We start from the raw sequence: 9501 nt of genomic DNA on the forward strand, positions 1-9501 counted from the left end.
GGTGAAGTATTTATACTTTTCTGTTTGTAGCATTTAAATTTTCTTACAGTTCTGCAATTTTTTATTACATGTATTGAACACATTAAAGTTTGGACAGTGGTAGTTACCATTACTCAAAAATCGATGGAACACACTAAAAGATCGCAACCACCAGTACCTCTTAAGAAATGGCCGATAAGACCAGATTAAATAACATAGCAAAAGAAATGACCAAAAAAATTTGGACAAATACATGAAATATTTTCAAAACCATATTAGTAAAGAAGAAAGGCTTAGAAAAAAAAACATACCTTACAAAAACAAATCAACACAGAGCCTTCAAAAGAGTAGTTTTGCAGTCACTTTCAACAGCAAGAAGCACCACTGAAAGATTAGAATTGAAGTCTACACCAACCGAGAAAGAAATAAGCGTAAATGAGATGCACTTCATAGAAATGAAAATATGAAATGAAACAAAGAGCCTACAAAAAAATCAACCAGCTACATGAAATCAAAGAAATAATTTCAGTATAGTCTTTCCAATGCTATGTGTATTGCCTGATTTAAAAAAATTTATCCAGTTTCTAAGAAAGAAAAAATATAGGAAGCAAAGAAGGATGTATGAACCCTGAATGCAACATATTAATTTCAACAATAATTAATGTTAATTCTTAACTCCTATTCAATTTTGAAAGTATCTACACAAGGAAAAGATCATACATAATAACAAGGTCAGACAGAAACAGATTGTGTAGTAATTGACTACAACATTTAACAAATGTGAAGGCATTCGCAAAAACAACATGAAGAATCAGGGGAAATAATGCTACTTTTTGGTGTATAACGTGTTGCGAATGAGATCATGGAGATGTGAAAACTTAAATGCCCATTTGTTACCCATAAGAGAAGGTTTATTGGTGACTACTCACTAGAATAACACAGAGAGGCAGTGACTTTGGAGTTTCAGGGGAAAATGAATCGTTGAATTGTCAATTGGAAGGTGATGTATACTCTGAAAAAAAACATGTATTCACAGTCAGATCTTCACATGAAAAACCTCTTTTAACATAGGCATTGATTTAGTACTATTTGATAGAATGTAGAATATACAATACTTTTCCCACATCTAAGATGATATTAAACAGAGACATGGATTTTTTTAAATCCTAAACATGCTATGCATTTTGAACTGTAAATATATAGAAGAGTTTAATCATGCTAATAGTAGCACATACTGTTAAATTTTTGAAAGTAGACCTAGCCTAAGCCATGGAACCACATGAGCCCTCAAGGTTGGGATTTGATCTTTAGAAGGGCTTTAAATGACTGGGAGGTTGATAGAGTAGCAGGATTATTACACACACTAAATGCATTTCTAGGTGTCACTGAAAGTCCTGATACTCCAATCTAGAAAATGCACAAAAAAGGGATTTTTTCTGTGAAGTCTTGCTACTGGAGCTTAAACTCTAATCAGGCTATGGAAATGGAATGGCCTTGGAAACTAATCTGGAAAATCAAGGTTCCTTACAAGGTCTCAGATTTTATTTGGTTGGCAATTAGGAAAGCATGTCTAACTCATGAAGTGTTACAAAGAAGAGGTATACAGATTTGCTCAAGGTGTTTCATGTGTGGGGAAGAGGCAGAAGTTAATAGTCACTTATTCTTACACTGCAGAACAGTTGCAAATCTGTGGGACATGTTCTTATGTATACTTGGAGTTAACTAGGTAATGCCCAAGATTACTTTAGAGTTGTTGAGACAATGGGAAGGAGTGGGTAGAAGAAGAAGATCCAAAGAGGACTGGTGGAAATGCATCCCAGCCTGCATCTGGTGGACATTGTGGAAAGAAAGAAATGAAAGATCACATGATGGGAAACTTAACAGCACTCAGAAAATCAAGATGAATAGCTTGAGCCTGCTGTATTTTTGGTGTAAACAGGATTTGGTGGGGGAGGTAGATAGCTTAGTGGATTTTAAAGCTCAATTGTAAAGTTTTGCCCAGTTTTTGGCTTTTGAAATTACCCCCTAGGGGCTGTAAATCCCACCTCATCAGGCTTTGCTGATGAGTTTTGATGTGAATATAAAGTGACCTTATAAAAAAAAAAAGCAGACCCAAAATTAAAGAAGTAGAATACAGGGGAGTGGAGTCAATCCAAGCAGGGCAGAACCATGTATTATAAAAATGTCATCAACTTAACGATAATGCAAGGAAATGTTACACTGTAAGCATTTAATGTAACTTAACAATAATGTAAGAGCCTGAACCAAAGAAATATGTCTTTTCGTTGAATGACTGGACAATACTCAAAGAGCTACTTCTAGTTCAAGAAAAAGGAAAAAGAAAGGCAATATTACAACCTCAACTCCATGTGTACATCAAAATGTTGTTGTGACTCGTTACCAAATCATGAGTTACTTATTGCATAACCAAGAAATGGCTTTGAGAATGAATCTTATTCCCACGGTGGAAAAATTCAAGATGTATACTTGTACATGTAGATACATATCATAATCATAAAGTAATAAAGCAACACAGATAAAACAAACCCAATAAGACTAGGGCAAAATTTTCAACAGACTTACATGTGACAAAGCTAATATTTTGTAAGTTATTGTATTAAAGTTACAATAGATTATCAAAAAGATGATATATATAATTCCTCCTTGCTAAATTATTTGCAAAGATTGCAGTGTATGTACATAAAAGGTCAGGTCCTTGGCCACTCTCGTTGTTATAAAAAAGTTAGTATTTTGAACTCATATTAGTGCTACAACTACTGTGTTTTGACTAGAACAACAAAAAAATAATAAAGAAAATGGGATTAAGGAAACCTAATCTCCACAGCTTACACAAAAAAATGTATCATATTATAAGATAGAATTACACTTGTGAAGGATAATGAAAATTTTGTCCTGGAAATTATCAGATTTCAGATTGACAAATTTATTCAATAATTATCACTATTGCGACTTCTTTTATTATCAATCGAGGCTACTGCAAAAAGTACACACAAACATATGCTGGAAATGACTAGTATACATAGTTTAAGATCATGTACAACAAAAGCCTACTGAAAACAACTAGATTATTCATAAAGAATAAACATAAAATTGGGCAAAATCAGAATTTTCACCTAACAATTCATAGTCAAAACAAAAGAACATACTTTAAAAAGAAGGGAACTCCAAAAAGATGCGAAATTATTGTCACACACAGCAAAGAACAACAACAATCAGGTAAAATTTAGAGTAAAAAATGAAAGCTGACTTCTGCAATTAGAAAAAATTGGCGTTGATTTCCTTTATAAGAGTTTGAACATATACCTGGAGTTAAAGGTACCCGAATATTCGTGGTCGGTTTTGCTGATTTTTCTCCAACAAATCAGCTCTCTGAGTTAGATCCCTTAGGTATCTCACTTTCTAGCGTAACACACAACAAAGAACAACAACAATCAGGTGAAATTTAGAGTAAAAAACGAAAGCTGACTTCTGCAATTAGAAAAAAATGGCGTTGATTTCCTTTATAAGAGTTTGAACAGATACCTGGAGTTAAAGGTACCAGAATTTTCGTGGTCTATTTTGCTGATTTTTCTCCAACAAATCAGTTCTATGAGTTATCTCCCTTAGGTATCTCACTTTCTAGCGAAAGAGAAGGAAGATGTGTTGAGAAACTGCCGCATCTCATCGAAGTGGTGGAGAAGGTGGCGTGCGTGGTGCAAGTTTGTGAGCGGAAAAATTGAGAAGATTGTTCATCATCTCTCTGAAGCTCGATGTTTTCTCATTGATGGGTGGGGGTAATGGGAGACCTAGTTCTGATGGGTGGGTGGATAGGGTAATAAAGGATAAGTTATTTGTTAAAAATAAATAAATTGTTAAATATAAAAGGGTTAAAATAAAATGGATTGTTAATTAAAATAAATGTATATGTCATTAGTTTATTGTTAGCGTTTGGGTATTAATATGTGTCATTAGTTTATTATTAACGTCTGGGTATTAATTTTCTTAAAGTCCGGATATTGTTCTTTCGTTAATATTATATTAAAATTGTCTTTTAACGACGGGAAAAAAATTGTGACGGAATATATATACCTATAACGACTGGATTTATATTCTTTCGTTAAAATTTGGTCGTTAAATATCAATTTTGTTGTAGTGTTATATAGCTTGAAAATCTAACTGTCTACTTGACACATTAATCGAGGTAACTAACTAGTAAAACATCAATTAACTACACTTAACTAATTAACTAACATTAGGAACTGTATTGTAGCTCATAACCAACTAATACAGTGTAACAAACTATTATATTTGAACACACCCCCTCAAGCTGAAAGGTGCAAAATATTAAGCACACCAAGCTTGCCCAAAAGATATGAATGATGAGCTTGACTTAACCCTTTCGTTAGTAGGTCTGTAAGTTGTGCTGCTGAGTATGAACATAGACAGTGTCAATGACTCCTGCTTTGATCTTGTCTTTGATGAAGTGACAATCAATTTCAATATGTTTTGTTCTTTCATGGAAGACTGGATTTGCTGCTAGTTGTATGGCTAATTTGCTATCACTAAACATAGTAATAGGCATTTGAATGTGCACACCTAGTTCAGTAAACAATCCTAACAACCAAGTGACTTCAGACACAACTGAAGCCATACTTCTATATTTAGCTTTAATTGAGCTTCTGGAAACAATCTACTATTTCTTTGATTTCCATGACACCAGTGATTCTCCAAACATAACTACATATCCTGTAATAGACCTCCTAGTATTTGGGCAAGCAGCCCAATCAGAATCACACCAACATGACAAAATAGTAGCAGGTTTAGATTGTAGCCAGACACGTACTAATTGACTAATTGTACCCATTAGGTATTTAATCACTCTAATTGCTTCTTCCTAATGTGACTTCTTAGGGGACTGCATGAACTGACTTAAAGTTTGCACTGCATAGATGATGTTTGGTCTGGTGATGGTGGCATACAGTAGCTTCCCAACCACTCTTTGATAGGCTGTAATGTCTTGAAGAACTTCATCTCCAGTGTGACTATTTGCTAAATCATATTCCACTGATGTTAATATCACATTAGACTCAATAGGGGTAGGAGCAGGTTTGGCACCTATCAGGCCTGCTTCAGAGATGAGTTCCAATATATATTTCCTTTGATTCCAGATTACCCCTTCTGCTGACCTCAATACCTCAATGCCAAGAAAAAACCTGAGTTTACCAAGATCCTTCAACTTGAATTGCCTATGTAAATTCTCTTTTGCTTCAGTAATCATTTGTGTATTACTCCCAGTGATCAGTAGGTCATCAACATAAACTAGAATAATCACAATGTCTGCACCTCTCTTCAGAGTGAATAAGGAATAATCATGGGCACTTTGAGTGAAACCAGCAGTTACCAAGGCATTGGTTAACTTCAAATTCCATTGTCTGGATTCTTGTTTAAGACCATATAAGGACTTAAGCAACCTGCATACTTTGTTCTCTTTTTACCTTTTGAATCCCTCAAGCATTTCCATGTATACTTTCTCTTCTAGATCACCTTGAAGAAAGGCATTATATACATCCATTTGGTACATGTTCCAACCTTTTGATACAACTAAGGCAATTACACATCTGACTGTTACCGTTACTATCTTAGCAACTGGTGAAAATGTATCATGATAGTCCAATCCTTCCTGCTGACTATATCCCTTAGCTACTAACCTGGCTTTGAATCTTTCCACCTCACCATTTGCCTTGTATTTTATCTTGTAAATCCATTTAGAACCTATAGTATGCATCCCTTTAGGTAATTCAACCACTCTTCAGGTGTTGTTTTCTTCTAAAGCTCTAATCTTTTGTTGCATAGCCTGAATCCAGCTATCATCTTGACAGCCTGATGAAAGTGTTTTAGTTCAATGCACTCAGAGAACTTGCTCAAAAAGACCTTGTAACAAGGTGTAACTTTGTCATAGCTAAGAGAGTTTGATATTGGATGTTTGGTGCTACTTTGTTTCTTCCCTGTTGCTGTAAAGTTTTTCATCCAAACAAGTTTCTTGATGCTCCTTGAAGTCCTTCTGACAGGTTGATTATTGATAGGGGAACTTGCAGTAGGTACTTCTGCAACCTCAGTGTCAATAGGTGCATTAGTATTATCTGCATACTGCATAATAGGAGAAACAACATTCTCATCATGATGAACTTCTGTGTCTACAGCAACATCAGTATCATAATCTAGGATAGAAGGATCAATAACTTCTAATGGAGAGCCATAAACATCCTTTGAAGGATCTGTGTGCATCTCATTTGCAGAAAATGGGAAGATAGTCTCATGAAACACTACATCTCTACCTACAAGAAACTTTCTGGACTTGATATCCAATAATATATAACCCTTATGTAATTCTGAATATCCTAGGAATATAGTAGGAACAACTCTTTCTGAAAATTTATCACCCTTTGGCAATACTGAAGCATAACATAGGTAGCCTATGACCTTTAGATGAGAATTTGTTGGAATTTTGGAATGAAGAAGCTCATAAGGACTCTTGTTTGCAATGGTTGTGGAGGACAATCTATTCATCAAATACACACCAGCCTTGATGCAATATCCCCAATATTTAATAGGTAATTGTGATTGAAACTTGATGGCCCTGGCTATGTTAAGAATATGCTTATGCTTTCTTTCCACCACACCATTTGTTGTGGTGTATGTGGACAACTACTTTGATGAAGTATTCCTAGATCATGAAACAATTAAATACATTGAGAATAAAAAAATTCAATACCATTATCAGATCTAACAACTTTAATATGTGCACCAAACTGAGTCTTAATCATAAAAAGGAAAACCTTTATGGCCACAATGATATCAGACTTTAACTGCAACAAGTAAATCCAAACAAATCTACTATAGTCATCTACTATTATCAGATAGTAATGCTTCTTGTCTAGGGTAGTAGTCTTCTATGGTCCCCATAAGTTCATGTGAACAATATCAAAACTAGCAGAAGCTCTAGAATTACTACTAGGAAAGACAAGTCTTGTTTGCTTAGCCAATGGGCAAACATGACAACTAGTAATTATTTCACTTTTATTGTTGTGAACTAGATTTAAATGCTTCATGATATGTTGGGAAGGATGCCCAAGTCTTTGATGCCAAAGCTGGATATCTTGACATGTCACTCCTGCAGCCATTACCTGCTGATTACATTACCCTGTCTTTTCTTGCTTTATTGTTGATTCACTTTTGAACATGTGTAATCCACCTTCTTCCTTACCAATCCCCTTCACCCTGCCACTGAAGAGGTCCTGAAAAACACAGAAATCAGGATAAAATGATACAAAGTAGGACAGTTCCCTTGTGATCTTGGACACTGACAACAGATTGAACTTGAAGTCTGGCACATGAAGAACATTTCTCATAATTTCATTATCAAATACAACTTATTCACCAGTATGATTAATGTTCACTCTATCTTCTATAGGTTAATGTACCTGATTCTTCTATGACTTACTCCGTTCATGACTCTTGATTAGTGACTGTTTATGTGTTGTGATGTGATGAGCTGCACCAGAATCTACGATCCAATCTTGTGGAATTTTTTTTTGACATTAAGCAAGTTGTAATACCTGCCATGTTGACTTGTCTTGGCTCCTCTTTGTTCAACATATCTAATATTTGTTTGTTCTCCTTCTCAGTAAATGCTTGTGCCTTTGCTAAGTGTGCACTATCTCCCTCTCCTTGACTGGTTGAAGCTACTTAAGATGGATCATAGGAGTTGATGGAACCACTAGATACATTGAATTGGCTGCATGCGATCCTCCAAATCCACTGGATATGTGGCCCTCTGGTTATTAGTTGTTGGTGACACACTCTTTCATAACCACCAGTAGTGTTCTTATTACCATAACCTGCTTTCTTCCTCAGCTTCCAATCACTTGAGTAACCAATCAGCTTGTGGCAATTGTCTTTGGTGTGACCAGTGAAGTGACAATACTCACACCTTCTTCCTTTAAAAAAACTCCCTTTCTTGAGCCTTGTTCGCATTCATCACCATCGAGTTTGATTTATCAACTACACTGACCAAGCATGCTGAATGTTGTATTTCATCCTCTGATCATGGCATATGCTTGATTTAAGGAAGGTGTCTCCTTTAAGTAATATTTGTCTACGAGGTTGATCATATGATTCATTTAAGCTACTTAAAAACTGAATTAGTCTCAATTGTTGAAGGTGTTCTATATACTCCTTAGACTGAGGACATGTACAACTAGGATGTGGTATCACAACATCATACTCACTCTATAACGTCTTTAGCTTAGTGAAGTAATGTGACACATAATCTGTACCTTATGTGAGTGTTGTGCTCTCCTTGTGTAGCTGGTAGATCCTCATGTGATTGACTTTATCAAATCTCTCCTTGAGATCTGCCCAGACTGAGAATACAGTTGTAGCATAAACTATACCACTAATAGAAGTTCCTCACTAACAGTGTTCATCAGCCATGATAGGACGATCGCATTACATGTCTCCCACTATTCGTGCAGCTCATCTTTGTATAATGCCTTGGTACAAGCACCTGTTACAAAACCATATTTCCTCTTCCCCAAAAGTGCAATCCTCATAGATCTGCTCCAAACACCATAGTTTTCAGATCCAATCAACTTGATAGGAATCAACATAGCTCTTGATGAATCAGATTGACCAATATACAGAGGATCACTTTGATCGATTCTTAAGACAGCCAATATCGAGCTTCAAAAAAACATTCAACACAGAAGCAACTAGCTAGAAGAGATCTGAACTCTCCTAGAAGAATAAACACAAGATTAACCAGCTAGAGGAGATCTAAACTCCATTAGAATCCTGCTCTATAAACTCAGCACCTGTGCTCTGATACCATAAGAAAATGTGAGCTTATGAGCTCACCATTGCAGTGATGTAGCTAGACAGAATTCAGAGAAAAGGGAGAGAAAAAAATATCATTGATCTGGAAGAAGAGTTATGTACAATTGAGGCATTACACTGGCTTATATAGCTTGAAAATCTAACTGTCTACTTGACACATTAATCAAGGTAACTAACTAGTAAAACATCAATTAACTACACTTAACTAATTAACTAACATTAGGGATTGTACTGTAGCTCATAACTAACTAAAACAGTGTAACAAACTATTATATTTGAACAGTGGGAATGCATGATAGACAAATAAATATTGATATCGATACATTACATAATAGTTAATATAATATCGATACACAATCATACATCATTTATACAATTTCGATACATTACATACCTATTTATACAATATCGATATATTACATCTACACTACATAATATACACATTTATACACTATTTAAAATATCGATACACATTTATACACTATTTATACAATACTAATACATTACATATACACTACATAACTAGTTATAAAATATTGATACATTACATAATTATTTGTTCATCATATATACTTGTTTTTACCTCATTTTTACAATATTGATACATGAAAAAAGTTTTTAAAAAAA

The sequence above is a fragment of the Solanum verrucosum genome, unplaced genomic scaffold, assembly GCF_900185275.1.
Source record: "Solanum verrucosum unplaced genomic scaffold, falcon-dt-bn FXZP01000207.1, whole genome shotgun sequence".
NCBI classification, from domain to species: domain Eukaryota; kingdom Viridiplantae; phylum Streptophyta; class Magnoliopsida; order Solanales; family Solanaceae; genus Solanum; species Solanum verrucosum.